Source organism: Cydia splendana, chromosome 1, assembly GCF_910591565.1.
Source record: "Cydia splendana chromosome 1, ilCydSple1.2, whole genome shotgun sequence".
Classification (NCBI taxonomy): domain Eukaryota; kingdom Metazoa; phylum Arthropoda; class Insecta; order Lepidoptera; family Tortricidae; genus Cydia; species Cydia splendana.
Genome location: NC_085960.1, coordinates 14879732 through 14896939, shown reverse-complemented (window position 1 = coordinate 14896939; position 17208 = coordinate 14879732). Strand labels below are relative to the sequence as shown.

Below are 17208 nucleotides of genomic sequence, written 5' to 3'. Positions count from 1 at the left end.
TTCATGTTCGCGTCTGGCAACATTAGTATAATAATTTTAAAAATTCTCGCCCGACTGCAATTTCTCAGTGTCCAAGCCGCGTCAGACTTGAACCCGGTTAAATGAAAACTAATTTTAATATTAATGTTCGCTTACATATTGCTGGGAACTTGCTGGAATAACAAATAGAGAAAAATGACTGAATGGCTCCTTTAAATCTCTAAGTTTTTAATTTATTTACGTTGCGCTTCATGTTTAGAAATAAATCAAATAAAACGGAAAATGTAAATTGTTACTCATAACTTTGATTTAAAAATCCTTATGACATGTAGTGTGCTAATTATAGGTTTTTTTGTAGTTTTACAATTAAACCTATAATAAGGTTTCTCTGCAGGCCACACACAACATGACTACCTACCTCTTCTTCTTCCTCGCGTTATCCCCGCATTTTGCCACGGCTCATGGGAGATGAAAGTTAAATTTAATATTATGTGTCTTAAAAAATCACATCTCCCCTTTTTAAGAGCTTGCCTTGAGCAAATTGGGTAGCATTTTAAAGTTCTAAGCGTTTTACTTTTCATTTATTTTTCCGGTGTTTTTTTAAGTGTAGTAGGTAATTAATATATTAAATAATTGTTACTAGGATTGCTTGAGCGACGAAAATGTTAATGCATCCGTATAGGTACTTATATATAACATTCACGTGGTATAATGCAGGTATTGTTGAAATAGGTACCTACCTAAGCTAAAGCTAAGTTTAGCTTTTATTATTGATAGTACTCATTCTTTAGTTAACTCATACAATTGTTTACAAACGCTTAAACGCAATGTAATTGTTGATGTTGAGGTAAGTATACCACAAAAATTAGAAATTTTGTAGACCAATTCAATTGTTTAAGTTATAGGTAGTTAGTAGGTACCTATACATATTTTGGAGTGCTTGTTGGTTGAACCCTTTTATTATTTACTTCATGAAATAAGGCGTACCTATAATAGGCGGCGCCTGTGGCGACAGACCCGCAGATACGCGCTTTTGTCAGCAGAACTTTACAGTATTTCTTGTGTGTGAGTGGTTGAATAATATACGAGAGATTTTAACTACGCATTTCTGAGGCCAAAAGAAGGAATAAATGTTAGGTGGGCGATTTTATTTAAAGTTGTCCCCTACACTTTTTTTTCAAATTTGGGATTTTTTATGTTATTTCTACTCAGAATAATGAGCTCTTTTGATCCTAATAGGAGAAAAAAGTGTCCCAAAATTTCCATACAATTTTCGATCTTTCCATTTCGCGACCGCCATACAAAGTCTATGAAAAATGGTAACGGAATGGAAAGAAAAACCTTGGGACACTTTTTTTCTCCTATTAGGATAGAAAGAGCTCGTGATTCTGAGTAGAAATAACTTAAAAAATCCCAAAATTTGAAAAAAAAGTGTAGGGGACAACTTTAAATAAAATCGCCCAGGTATATGAGTTCAGGTGTTTTTTTTTTAGATTTTTTAAATATATTTGTACAAATGTAAATGACACATCGTGTTACTCGTGTACTGCCACTCGTTCCGATTTTCCTCTTTTTTTGCACTTGTATCGTAATGTACTATTAAATCCCACAACTGTAAGGTGAGGCGCTATATAAACCTAGCTAGGAAACGGAGAATACCCATACCCGTATGTGTTAGACTATCGATTTCAGACGTGCTATTATTTCAAAGGAGAAAGCAATAAAATGATACATTAAGTTGACTTATATTGCTACCTCCAGTTGGGGTCGAGGCCTTTAGCCTGTTTTTACCATTATCCTGATTTATTATTACGTGTCTTAGGTGACTCCTTTAAAGAAAACAATGTCGCTTATAAACCGCATTTTTGCAGGTAGGAGAGCTATTTCCACCATATGAGCCTTTTGGGGAGGCATCTACCCTAAGAGTCCGGTAGCTGTTTAAGAAGTGTAACACTTTTAGGGTAGATGCCGCTAGGGTACCTCCATAAAAAAACCCATATGGTGGAAATATTTGCTGTCCATGGATGCGGTCTTGGTAGCTCAGATGGCAGAGCACTGGGCTAGTGATCTAGTGGTCGCGAGTTCAAGTCTCACCCAAGACGGTAAATTGTTCCACATCTAAATTTGTTCTAAGCTTAATAGCATCGCTCGCAGACGTTTCTGCTTGACCCAAAATTCTTCTTCTTCTTCTTCTTTATTAGGGGCTATATAAGGCTCCAAAGCCTATGTATCACTGCGACCATTCCTGATCTATTGTGATCGCCACCTATTACAACTCTCGATCCAACCCTGCAACTTCGAATAGCTGCAGGATCCTTTTGGTCTCGAGAGACTTTACCTCCTCCGGGCGTAATATGTGTCCGCCCAAGATTAGGTCACGAGTACGCATTAGGCAAGGGCACTCTGTGAGGATGTGCAAGGGCGTCTCCTCCGCCTCCACGCAGAGTCTGCACCGCCCTATGTCACGTTTCCCCATGGTGCGCATGTGCTTATTTAGGCCGCAATGCCCGGTAAGCACCCTTACCAAGTTGCGCAGTTGGTTCCTAGACAGCGCTAAGGCGTTCGAGGACGCCTTTTTGCTGAAGGCCTTGATAAGCGCTTTGGAATGGTTCAAACCTGTTGTTTCTCTCCAGAGTTGAATGGTTTTGTAGTGACAGTAGGTCTTTAGGGTGAGCCGCGTTAGGCTTTTGGGGATACCACAAAAGGGCTCAGGACTGTAGTTCTTCCCCTTAGCCCCTGCTCGCGCGAGTTCGTCGGCCTTCTCGTTTCCTACGATACCCGCATGCCCCGGGACCCAACGTAGAACAACCTTGTTCCTGGCTCCAAGGTTGTTCAATAGTTGCCTGCAGTTCTCAACCAGCCTCGATGTGGTGACATCGGAGGTTAGAGCTAAGAGTGCCGCCTGGCTATCCGAATGGATATAGATAGTATGGTTGCCGTAGTTGCTTTGCAGATTGATTGACGCACATTCTAGAATGGCGTATACCTCTGCCTGGAATATAGAGCAAAAACGTCCTAGGTTTAAGCTGATGCTTTTCCTAGGCGCTTCACCGTATACTCCGCAACCTACTTCAGATCCGGATTTGGAGCCATCAGTGTACCACCTCAGGCTTCCTTCTTTCCACTTAATTTGACTGTTTGACCAGTCCTCCCGTTTGGGGATTTCCACTGAGTAAAGTTTGAGTGGACAAAATTTGGGTGACATAGTGTCGGTTGGCATCCCAAGAACAGGAATATCGTACACTGATTCATTAAACAGTCTCAGAGTTTGCGATAACCAATTACCTCTCCTCACGCCCGCTATTCTAAACATACTAGATCTCGCCTCCAATTCTAGATGCAAGTGGAGGGGTGGTAGATTTAGTATGGCTTCTAGGGCTGCCGTCGGGGAGGATGACATGGCCCCAGTGACGATGACACAGGCAGTTCTTTGAAGGCTGCCAAGCTTCATCACTGTTACCTTCTGCGTCGTTTTCCTGTACCATGCTACAGAGGCGTAAGACACTATCGGCCTCACTATGGATGTGTACAGCCATAAGGCAATTTTGGGTTTTAGACCCCATCTGTTGCCTGCCAAACGACAGCATATTGCCAAGGCTGATTTAGCCTTTTGTATGGTTCCGTCCACATGCTTGTTCCAGGTCAGTTTCTGGTCCAGTGTTACCCCCAGATATTTGACCTCTGTTGAGAACGGAATAGTTTTACCATTCATGACAAGTGGTTTAAGTTTGTCCAGTTTCCTCTTGTTCGTGAATGGTACTATAATTGTCTTATCTGCATTGATAGACAATTCATTCTCTCCGCACCATGTATTTATGGTGTTGAGAGCCCTCTGCATAAGGTCTGATAAAGTACTTTGGCAGTTGCCCCTCACCGTCACAACAAGGTCGTCTGCGTACCCCTGAGTGTCGATTCGGAGTTCCGCCATCTTGTGCAGAAGTCCATCCACCGCGAGAGTCCAGAGCAAGGGAGATAGGACACCTCCCTGCGGGCAGCCTCTCACAGTGGCCACTTCGAGAGTAGTGTTAAGCAAGTCTAGCCTAACCACTCTGCTTGAGAGCATGCTTTGCACCCAGCGGATAGTGGTGGAATCCACCTCCTTGGCCCTAAGCCCTTCCACCAGTGTCCGAATGGGTGTATTATCAAAAGCGCCCTCAATATCTAGGAAGGCCGACATGGCTATGTCCTTGTCTTCCAAGGCCCTTTCCACTCTGTCAACTAGCTCCAGCAAGGCAGTCTCTGTAGATCTGCCCCTGCGGTAAGCATGTTGACTGTCGTGTATGGGTTTTCTCAGAAGACAGCTCTCCCTGATATACTTATCGATTACCTTTTCCAAGGTTTTAAGGAGGAACGAGGAGAGACTGATCGGTCTGAAGGACTTGGCTAAAGCATAATCCTTCCTCCCAGCCTTCGGTATAAATAATACCTTGACCTTGTTCCACTGTTCTGGTAAGTGTCCCCAGGCATAACTAGCTCTGAAGATTCTAACCAAATGCGGGATTAGGACTTCAGCTCCTCGCTGCATTAGCACAGGGCTTACTCCGTCCAGGCCGCACGTCTTGTAAGGTTTAAAGGAGTTTATAGCCCACTTCACTATCCCGGGCCTTATGACGAGGGCAGCCTGCCTCCAGTCCTCCGGGCGAGGCCTGTGCAGGCCTCTGACCACCTGGGACTGATGCGACTGTCCTGCCCCTGGGAAGTGAGTTTCAGCTAAGAGCTCCAAAGTCTCCGTCTCACTAGCAGTGAAGGAGCCATCATGCCTCCTGAGAAGGCCTACTTGATTGCTTCTAGCTTTGGAGAGTATCCTGTGGAGTCTCGCTCCTTGAGGCGTATTTTCAATTTCCTCGCAGAACCTCCTCCATGACGCTCTCTTAGCTTTCCTAATCTCTTTACTGTATTCATTTAGGGCTTTCCGATAGACCTCCCACTCCCCTGTCCTCTTAGCCCTATTGAATAACTTGCGTGTTTTGTCCCTGAGCCTCCTAAGGTTGGAGTTCCACCACGGGACCACACGTTTAGTAGATTTGACCTTGGGAGCACAGTTTTCTTCAAAGGCACTTACAATGCCATTTGAGACCACCTCTACCGCAAGTTCTAAACTCTCCCGCGTTTTGATTACCTTCCCTGCGGATTCCAGATTACGTTCTAGGCAGCTCCTGTAGCCTTCCCAGTCAGTCCTCCGGGGATCCCTGAAGATGACCGTTTGAACGCTGAGAGAAAAAGATATATTAAAACAGATGTGCTTATGATCTGACAACGATTCTACATCACTTACCCTCCAGTTCTGAATATGCCTGGCTAGATTTGAAGATGCAAAAGTCAAGTCCAAAACCTCCTTCCTAACCCTAGTGACAAAGGTGGGTGAACATCCTATGTTTAGAATTTGGAAGTTATTGCATAGAAGAAAGTCATGTAGTAACTCACCCCTATCATTGATGTCGGTGCTCCCCCAGTTGGTGTGGTGGGCGTTGGCATCACATCCCACCAGTATTTCTGCGTTGTGTTTGCGGGCATAGTCGGCCACGGTTGTGAGTTCCGCAGAGGGGTCGTTCCTATCTTCAGGGAGGTATGCCGAACAGAGTATAACTCTCTGCCCGCTCCATCCCTTGAAATTTACATACGCTGCTACCAGGTCGTCTGTGCATAACTCTGGAACAGGTAAAAAGTCAATGTTCTTGCCAAAAGCAATGCAAGCCCTAGGCTTAATTCCGTTAGTATTGTATAAAACTTTACCAACCGAGTTCAGTCCTAGTATGGTTGAGTTCCGCACCCAAGGTTCTTGAAGTAGTGCGAGGTCGACGTGTCCTGCAAGCCGGCTTTCAACAATGGCCGTGGCTGCTGCCGCATGGTGGATGTTTGCTTGCAGGACCCTCGCGGGTGCCGTAGGGCCAAGGCCTTTTATTTGGCCCTCTTGGTGACCCGTTGTGGCCCTCCCCTGCCTCTCGCAACAGGAGTCCTTTGAGGCCCTCCTGTCACCGAGGTTATGGGTCTGGCCCTACCGGGTACCATGCCCCTCGTCATGCCCCTTGTACCTCTAGCTGCCGGTTGCCCGCCCCCACGGCCACGAGAGCCCTGGGGTATAGGAGTTCGGCCGCTAGGTACCATGGTACTTGGCCCGGGAGTAGATTCAGCGAGGGGCTGGGGTTGCTGCTCCGTCTGCTGTGCTGGGGGAGCGTTTGGCCCCCCTTTTAGTCGGAACAGTACCTTCTTAAAGCCAATCGCTACCTCCCCACGATTGGCCTTAAGGGTTTCGGCGGAAGGCTCATCCAGAGCGAAGGTGACCACCTTGCCACCCTGCTCAGCCTTCTCCCCGAGAACTTTCCAGAGCTCTGTATTCAGGCCAAAGTTCTGGACCCTGATCAGCGCCAAGGCTTCCTCCACTGAGGCCGCCTCGGACTCTGGAATGAACGTGATGGCCGTGGCTGGTTTGGGCAGTTCACCCTCCGGGATGACGGAGAGTTTCGCCTCCGGCCACGGCTTTAGATTCGGGACCTCCTTCACAAGCCAGTCCCTGCTAACCTGGTTGACACAGGTCACCAGTATCCAGCCTGTCTTGTGAATGAAGCCCAGAAACTGTGGTGCACCGCCCTTCGCATTCGCCCATTGGGTGACCATGGCGAGATTTAGGTGACGGTGGACCAACTTCATCTGGTCCTCACTCATAGGGTCCGAATTACGGATCCCTACTCGTGAGGACCCCGCTACCTTCCTGAAGCTCGGTTGACGAGGCTCCCCTGAGGTTTCAGCGCGGAGTTTCGGGGCCTTTTTCGCTGATCCCTGTGGAGATTCGTCCTCAGAGCGGACCCTTTTTACAGGGCCTTTCTCTTTGGCCGGCTTCTCCACAGCGATGTCCACCCAAGGCTTACGGGCCAATGGCAGGGCTTGCTCTTTGGCTACCCCGTCGCCCATAAGCCTGCGGAACCTCTTGCGAGCAGCACCCGACATGCGTTTGAAAACACGCGGCTCTTTGGTCGAGGAGCTGTCGCCGGGCGCACCAGAGACGATGTCGTCTCTGTCGACCTCAGCTACCCCCTCCCCTCCCTGAGAGCAAACCTCGGGCGTGCCAGAGGCTTCTGCAGCCTCCTTCGCCCCGATACTACCTTCAGCCTGGATCAAGTCCAGAGCTGAGGACATGGCGTCAAAACTTTCTAAATTGTTACTATTTTCCATGAACGTCCCACGAGTAGCAAGGGAAATATTCGTCACAGAACGGCAGAGCCCCGCTTGCCGACTGAAGGACTAGATACTGCTACGATTCGCCCCGGTTTCGTAGAGACGCCGTTAGAGACTGGTCTCGCCACCAGCCACGCATCCATCGGCACGGTACGTATGACACCTTGGATTGGCGGAGAGGAAATGGAGTAGGAAAGGGGAGCAAAGAGGGGGAAATAGGGAAGGGAGGGATTAGAGAGAGGAGGGATAAAGATAGGAGTAGAGACGGGAAATGACTATTTGGATCACAGGATGTTAAGACGGGAGATAAGGTAGGGGAAAAGGATTACCTGGCGGGTGGGACTGTCACACCAGGTATGGCCCTCATACTTAGCTGCTAGTGGCCCGAGGTTGTTGGTAAATAGTGCGACGCTCGTTAAGACCACTAGCATTTCCAGGGTGTACGACCCACCCAGCAGTGAACCCCGGGTGGGTTCAACCCTGGTCCGCGGCGGCAGATCCAGGGTCGACGGGGACGTGTATGAAGGACTTGAGTGAGCAGACCTGTAGCCCAGCGTCGCAAACCTGAGCGTGCCTACCCCCTCCTACACCCCTGACCCAAAATTAATTTAATATATAACATTACCAAAGTGATTATCTACCGAATTTCATGGCAAGTGTTAAATTCGTTTGTTTTTTTAAATAAGTACCTAATTAAACTTTACGCCGCGCCGACTTAAACTTTTCTATATAATAATAATATGGGAACCTAACTATAGTATAATTTCTTATAATGCAGCAGTAGAAATTATAATATTTTATTTCTATGATACCTAACATAGAGTCTGTGCGGAAAGAGAAGAGTCGTGGAATATATGGGGCCCAATACATTCCACGACTCTTCTCTTTCCGCACAGACTCTACCTGACACATTACATTATGCAAAATGCAATAATGTGTTTTTTTTATAAACCAATTTAATATATTCCTTAACTGGTTATTCGTATCCTGCAAAATCGTAATCATACTGATACCAATATCAATCATTACGCACATATAACAAAGAAGAAATAAATAACATCAAATAAAGTAGACAAAATACATCATAACGAAAGGTATATGTCAGTTGAGCTACAGTCGATGAAAACAAATAATTTGAGAGATACATGTCTAAAATATGAGCAGATATTTGTTTGGTATAAATAGGGGGATATAGTAAAGCCGCTGCTTTTTAGATGTGGCATTTGATATAACACGATACGTATACGATAACTCCTGTACGGCTACCACCAGTTTTGACATTGACATAATGCTCACGTTTACGTAACTTACTTTCTATGCATCTCGCTCGTACTCGCATATGCGAGCAATAGTGGAAGCGAGATGTACAGAAAGTAAATTACGTAGACGTGAGCGTTATGTCAATGTTAAAACTGATGGTAGAGGCTCTACACACTTCAAAGATAGCAAAATCTGATTGAGACGATGAAGTTTATTGGCATAAGATGATAATATTATAGTTGTGAGTAATGAAATATATAAACATAGATAATCACACAGAGCAGGCATGGCACCTCTTGCACCAACTGAATCAGATTTGATGACATATTATCGATCAAATAGCTATGGAACCAGCATTTGAATAAAACATGTTACGAGAGCGTAAAACGAAATATGTAGTATCTTATGTTTAGTAACACTCGTACATAAAAAAAAATCCATCTATCGGTACCTATTTGTATAAAACATCTTAAATGACATTTGTGTAGGTACACTATATGTACAGTCGACGTCAAAGATATGTTTACATTTTTCGCCTTATTACAAAGGAGTAAGGTGCAAAAGAGTAAACATATCTTTGACGTCGTCTGTACATCTAATGTATGTAGTGTAAATCTCCTAAGGCCTAAAGTATACCAGTTTTCACTAAATAATTTTAAAGGTGAGATAGTATTTTTTGTTGTTGTTAAAGTAGCCAAAATACTACTTTGCCTTGCGAAAAATACCACCTCCATTCCTTACTTTCCTTTCTTCAACAGTGCCGGTGTGCAAATGTGATGAGCATTAGCCTCTATCGCAGAAGGGGATGGATGCCTGTCATTTGTTTCATCTCCACTGATGGCTTCCTATGAATTGAATTATATTTGCTATGAGGATTTTTATTACTCTTTTGTTTATTATTCGCAACTGAACACATTGTAGAATTATTACCTATCATGCACAGAGCGCGCTCGTTTCTGTCCCCACGGTTATACTGCATTGAAAATGTATGGAACATATACCTAAGTAATAAAATAGTGTTAATAAAACAACCTTTAATGTTTTGAACTACATTAGCTCTGATAGATACAAAGAATTTATTGGTTCTTGGTCTGTACTTGACGTGTTAGTCCATTCCATTCGTATTTACTTCATGTTAAGTCTGACATGTACCACATAAAAATTTGCATCCCCTTTTCAACCCTCTTAGAGGTTGAATTTTTCTAAATCGTTTCTTATTTCTTGTAGATACACGTTATAAATATAACCTGATATGCAAATTGCAACCTTCTAGATTTTGTAGTTTCGTCTCTGCATTGATGAGTCAGTCAGTCAGGACATACGTATTTATAGGTAGGTATAGATTATGTAGTTAAGAATCTAATCACTCACGTCATATTAAAACCTATGTAAATATTGTACAAATTTCCTATTTAAAATGCCTCCAATATAAATCCGGACGGTCTTAAAATTGCCAACAGTAAAAAAATATTATCGATAAGCTACTTTTGAAAATGTTCTATATAATCCTATAACATAAATCGTAAAAGGAAATCCCTTGTTAGCATCGTCAGCAAGGAAAGGATATCAAACGGAGTGTCGCCTTGGGGCACAATTTGTCTAATGTTAACCAAAACTATCTCTAATAGATTGAATTTAACATGTAAACAATATTACGAAATAATATTCCATTTGTCTTAATTGTGGATATTGGCCGTATAAAGTTACACATTGTTAATAATGTATTGCAGATGAGGCGAGATCACTAGGTAAATAGGGTAAATACGAAATACAGAGAACCTGCACAGTGGCAATCATCATGTAACTTTTAGTTGGAATACAATACAATACAATACTTTATTGCACACCTCACATACTAGTATGATTGATAAAAGAAAGATAAAGTCTGATCAAAGTGATAATCATATATAGGATTCTATATTAGTGTGTATTTAATTTTGCTTTAACATTATTGTTATCAAGTGTCAGTAACAATCATTACATACCTTTGAAGTTAGATTAGAGTTAGATCAAGACAAGTCTGCAACGATTTTGATAGCACACGGGCATTTTCGCGAAAAGAGATCCAATCAACTTTTTTCTAAGGTAGGTAAATTTAATATTTTTCCTATTTAGAATAACGAGCTCTTTAGATCTAGGAGAAAAAAATGTCCCACAATTTTCAGTAATTTTACTTACTCTCCATTGTGTAACCGCCGTACAAAGTGTTTGAAAAATGGTTACGGATTGGAAAAACAAAATTTAGGACGCTTTATGAATGTACATATATTATTAAAAAAAAAAAGTTTATTGGATCTCTTCTCGCGAAAATGCCGTACGCAGTGCAAGTGTTATTTTAAAAGTCAAACTTCTATGAAATTATGACGAATAAATGACACGCACTTAGGGTTACCAGATACAAATTTAGAATTTCCTGACAAAATTCCTGATTTCCGAATGGGGTCCAGCCGTTAGCGATGGCCACCCGATTGAGCCCATAGCCGGGTTTAATTAATTTAAGTTTTTTAAATTTATTATTTTTATTAATTTAAGTACATAAAAAGGTACTTTATAAAAATATAAAAAATGTCTATCAATTCAAAAAAATCCTGACATTTTCGTGTTCCGTCCCCATTCCTGACAAAAGGCCTAAATTCCTGACATGTCAGGAAAATTCCTGTCATCTGGTAACCCTATACGCACTGCGTATACTCGTATATGCTATCAAAATCGTTGCAGACTTTTCTTGGTCTAACTCTACGCGCTGCGCCTACGCCCCTGTCCCTAGGCAACTTTATTGATATCAAGATGACTTTTGACACCTTTTGAAGGGATTGAGAGCGACAACAATGTCTTAAACTTAATTACGCTGTCGCGTAGACAAGTACGACCAAATAGGTAGTGCAGTGCATGTCGCTAGTACCTATAAGTTATATTATAATTAATATTTATCGGTGCTGCGCGTTTGTCAAAATCAGTTGACTCTACGCCCTGATGTATTACAGAAACATGATTATATCACGAGAACTTACGTAAACCACAAACCTAAACAAATGTTGAATGTAAGGGATCCATTAGGTAATTTACCTCACAGCCGCAGGCAAGTTCAGTGGATGAAGATTTGGCTAAATTGAGCGTTCATTCGGATCGAATGTTGCGGTATTAGAATATGTAACATGTTACCTAGGTATGTCAAATTGTAAATTAAAATTAGATTGTATTTTTTGGCACTCAAACCTGACAATAAATACGTTTTCAAGCTGGATGGTGTTGATTCTACTGGAGTGTAGGTACCTACATCTTAGCAATATCGGAATCGTGGATGGTATCTACAGTCTTTTACCACGGGATATCAATTTGATAACAATTAAGCAAACTCATATGTCTAAAAGCCTCACGCGTTCCTAACTGAAGTATTACGTACTTAATTATTATTTGAAATGCCGATATAACATGACGTATTGCCATAGGTCTCAGTTTGGTCTCAGGTACTCAATTTGACAAAGGCATCGTCCACCTATTGTAAATCGTTATGGACGAATAACGATAAAATCATACCTTTTGAACAATAAACAAGAATAACTATCGTTTGATGAAGTGCGCTAGAGAGAAGTGAGAATATCTAAAGGAAAGAATTTATAAATAATTTATTTAAAAAAACGGGTACTTGGGAGGAATCATTTATATATTTAGATTATTTAGCCAAAAAATGCCATTAGAAAACTGAGAGATCCATAATAAAGGTCACTAAGATCATGGACCCCGTTATCAGGGTGTATCAGGTGATCAAAATGTCATGTGAAGTTCACTGGACTTGGCTTATTTTCAGAAATAGTACCATATTTCTAAATGTTATATCATCGTGGGTTTCCGCTATGTTGTACTCGTACTATCCTTATCTAGACATCTTTTGTTCCCTTCTAATTTCTTAGCTTTACGCTTCCTCTTGATAAGAAGAGACGTTTCTCATATACGTTACTTTCATGCAAGTACAATAATACATGCACTTATAACGTAAATCGTTGCCAATTCGACCTAACCTTTTTTTTCGTTTTTGGTCTCGGGAATGTGTGGTATAATCCTTTGGATTCCTTTCAAGCACCTTTATTATTTTTTATATTTTTCGATAATAAGATAAGTACTATGTTATGTAGGTACATTATTATAAGGAAAGATGTTTGACCAAAAAAAAAAGAACATGACAAAATCTTTTATATAAAAGTTTTAAAAGGTGTAACTCTCTCAATGGTCTCTGTTTTAAAGATCATAAAACTTGTGAGTGTGAATAGATCGTGAGAGCAATAGCGTTGAAATTCGCTTTACGATTGAGCACTCAATGAGTTTTATGGTTTCTGCTAGTTAATCGTAAATTTAATTCAGTTAAAAAGATTTTTGGATCCCTAACCGAATTTGAAAGCTTTTTGATACCTAATACATATTTACAGAATTTTGAAATAATAAAGGAATTATATATAGGTACCTACCTACTCAATAAGTATCTATAATTCGGACCAATAAAAATGGTAGGTGAGCATACATAACAGGATTAGATTTAGTCTCTGTCTAAAGTAACCTTTCTAACCTAACCTCTTAACTCTCCTCTAACATAACCTAAGCTAACAGGAGCTTAAAATGGTATCGTTAATCTATTAAAAGTCTGATTAAGTATTTCAAGATATTACTAGCCCGGCTCATGTCGAAAAAAAAACAAGACTTTCCCGCCCTGCACCTGTGTCGGCCATTTTGAATTTATCTTCCATTTTGTTCTCGATGACGCCGCTCTGACGGATTACGCCTGGATTTAATTTACATTGTAATAAAATATTTTCCTCTGAACTCCATAATTATAATAAGAGGAATTAGCTAATGGAAGCAATTAGAAAAATGCCCGGGATTAAGGTTTAATTAGGGTTCCGCTTTGTGTTTTCTGTTTTGACCGTCATCCGATCGTTGGTATTATATAAAACAATTACTGTACCTACCTGTGGAAGTTACAGTATGTTCATTTCAAATACTAACTGATTATCTACCCAAGTTATAATGAATATACAGTTATGACGATTCTCGCTTCACATTTTAATCTAGTATCGCATTAAACTTGATACTTTGTTTCAAATTGCATTCTTCGAGGCACCTTGTAAAAAGTTATACATAATGCATGATAGCCTGCAGCTGGCTTTTAGCCCGTACCGTGGGTTCACATTTACAGTTTCACTAGGTACTCTCACTAAGTTTAAGTCACACTTGAATCAGTTGCAGTAAGATGTGTTAGATAGACATCTTCTTTAAGTAGAATACATAGCCTACATTTTATATCTTCTTTAACAAGAAGAAGATAATAAGTACGTCAACGGGAATACATCAGATATACGAATAAGTATGGATCGGGAACAAGTATGTTGCTCGGCATTGCTTCCCTTGCATGTTCATGATATTGTATACCCTTTTGAATAATGCCCTCGAGGCTTAAAACAAAGTACCTACTTATTTTAATACATTTATATTCGCTTACATAAACAGTTGCAGTAGTAGGTGCGCATGAAGTTGAGAATACTCCTTGAAACTTAGACCGGTAGTAGGTCCTTAGTTACAAGTACGGAACAAAGATAGGACTCTGACGGCAGCCAGACTTATCGGATGAAACGTTTCTCGATTTCATGACGCCGGAGGTGCAATGAGATTACTGTTGTGACTTGAGTTACGTTCTATCTTAACCGAGTCAAGAATCTAAAATACTTACGCTTTAAAATGACCTGGATTTAAATACCTACGTTGATATCTGTTTTACGATTTATAAACATCCAGTCATTGTGCATGTAGATATCCCTACAAATATCTTTAAGTTTTCATGCATTTACATAATTCTTTCAATATTACTAAATACAATTACACACTAACATACGGAATTCAAACAAGCTTTTAAAAGCTTTTATCTAATGAGCAAATAATTCACGCACCTACCTAGTTATAAAAAATTCAGAGTACGTAAGGTCCATCGAATTAGCTAAAGCAAATATGTAGATAATAACGTGAATTAATGACTAGCGGGGTTTGTGATTAAATAAAATTTAACTGGGATAACTTCTGGGCCCTTATTTGACTCGAGAATGTGATAGAAAGTGGCGTGGGCGTGCTTACCATTTTGCTTCTTTAGGACAAGCGGTGAAGCCAGGGCCAAACTGTCAATATTTGCAAGATGAAAATGAGGAATGACATGGCATATTGATAGAAACAAGGCCTTCTTATCACAAAATACCGTTGTGGCAGCTATATATGACAGGCAAGTCATCTGACATTTCCTAGTCTTCGGCTACCTATGTGTGTCTTGGATGGATATTTTTTACGTAGTGTTTGTACTGCGAAAATATGAAGCCGTATTCAGAAACAAAGTATGAATAGTACTTAGGCTCGTTTAGACTGTGTTTGGTCCTATTGTAGATGCATATTTATCTCATGAGGTATGTCTAAGAGTAGAAAAAAAAAACCGGACAAGTGCGAGTCGGACTCGCCCACCGATGGTTCCGTACTTTTTAGTATTTTTTGTTCTAGCCGCAACAGAAATACATCATCTGTGAAAATTTCAACTGTCTAGCTATCACGGTTCGTGAGATACAGCCTGGTGACAGACGGACGGACGGACGGACGGACGGACGGACGGACGGACGGACAGCGGAGTCTTAGTAATAGGGTCCCGTTTTACCCTTTGTGTACGGAACCCTAAAAACACAAACATATACACAATGCAAACTATTTAGAGCGTACACAACTAAATAGGTTAAGGACCAAGTTACCCAAATCCCACAATGCATGTCCGAGAAATCAAAACACCGATTTACTAAGGCGTACAAATTATCGCCCGCCCAGTGAATGTTAGTATACGATTAGCATCATTATATTGATAGGTTAGTAGTAATGCATAGCTTTAGTTTGTGCATATAGGTAGCTTTAGTTTGGTATTAATTAAGCAACAACTATGTAACGCGGTGGCCATTTGCGAGTGACCGCGGGGCATAATTACAATGCTAACTGATGTCACTCCGCGATGGTTTCATTTGCAATGCAGTTGATAATTTTATAATTTACTTAATTATTGGTGTAATTTACTTCAAAATTTTACTATTTACTTACAAACGTACTTACTTACCTAATACGTACTGCCTAAGTTATGTGAGAAAGAATAGACGATTATCTAACTAATATCACAAATAGATCAACGTTTAAAATTACACTGTTCATAATAAATATCTACGTGTTGCGAACTCTTTACATTTTTGATAGATATTTAAATTTGTATTTTTTTATGATTCTTGACAATATGTCACTCTAAAATAAATGGCTAAACGTTTCGTGCATATTTTCTTTCGGGCTATATTTTCTCTTATTTCCTTCATCTGGCGACCGTTAAACATTATGGAAAAGTTATTAAAAGAGAGAAGTATAGCCAGGAGGCTATTCACAACCGCAAAAAACGATATTGAGGCTAAATTAGAGTCGACCGACATCGACGAAATCACCGCGGCCTTTAACAAGCTCCAGCTTCGAGCCGATTCCTTGTTCAACGTCGACCAACGTATAAAAGAACAATGGCTAAAAACGGACGAGATGACTGAAGATGAAATTTACGAAGACTGCATGACCAGCGATAAGTATGAAAGCGACTGGGAGCGTATAAAAGTCATGTACGACAACGTTTCCCGGAAGAACGAACGCAAGAAGAGGTCTCGCAAGTCTAGCGGCAGCGATGAGTCGAATAATATTATTATCAATTACCTAAATCTCTTTGTAATGCTGCTAAAATAAACGAACACTTTTTGAAGCTCCCAATCACTAACGGCATTAGCATATCGAATCTGACATTCTTTGAATTTCACAAATTTGGCAATAATATTTTTAAATTAGAGCCCGTTAATGAATTAACAATATTTAATATAATTAAAAAAATTGGCACCAATGCACAGGGCAACGACGGACTCAACATAAATATGATATCAACGACTCTTCCAACAACACTATCTACAATAACTGCCATAGTCAACAAATCTCTAGAGACTGGAATATTCCCTGACGAGTGGAAAGTGGCGGTTGTGAAACCCATTCCAAAAACCCCAAATCCAAATGAATTCAAAGAACTTCGCCCAATCAGCATACTTCCAGTGTTATCAAAAGTACTGGAAAAAATTGTTTGCGTTCAAATGTCGGCGTTTCTTGAGGCAAATAACATCCTGCCAAAAAAACAGTCCGGTTTCAGAAAGCTTCGCAGCACTACCACTGCGCTTTTAGATGTGGTCGATGATGTCCTAGCTGCACAAGACGCTGGTGAGGCAACAATACTGGTGTTACTTGACTTCTCTCGCGCATTTGACACGATTGACACGACTTTACTTTTATCTAAATTAGCCTTCTATGGTTTTGACACACTGGCTCTGAAATGGTTTCATAGTTACCTTACTAATCGTACGCAGTATGTCAAAATTTGTCATGAGGATGGCACTGAGTTACTCTCAAGCACATTACCGGTCACTAGAGGTGTTCCACAGGGTTCGATTCTAGGACCTATCCTATTTAGTCTGTATAGTGCAGATGTAATTAGTAACATACAAAATTGTAAGTATCACATATACGCGGATGACACTCAATTATATATATCTTTCAAAGCAAGTGACACAAGCATAGCTGTAAATAAACTTAACGATGATTTATCCAGCATAGTCAACTGGTGTCACCAGAATAATTTACAGTTAAACTCCTCTAAATCTAAATTTATGCTGTTGGGTACAAAAAAACAGATTGAAATAGTTACAAGACATAACCCACAAA

The 17208-nt window shown here is 40.8% G+C and overlaps 1 long non-coding RNA gene and 1 other non-coding gene across 2 annotated transcripts in view; one reads left to right on the top strand and one right to left on the bottom strand.

The window, feature by feature from the left end:
• The window catches only part of LOC134796630 (uncharacterized), a 207278-nt gene that overhangs the window by 4109 nt on the left and 185961 nt on the right, over positions 1–17208 (bottom strand). The gene's annotated exons all lie outside the window — the stretch shown is intronic.
• Trnat-agu (transfer RNA threonine (anticodon AGU)) lies at positions 2009–2081 on the top strand. The gene has a single exon. It is a non-coding gene; the product is annotated as a tRNA-Thr (tRNA).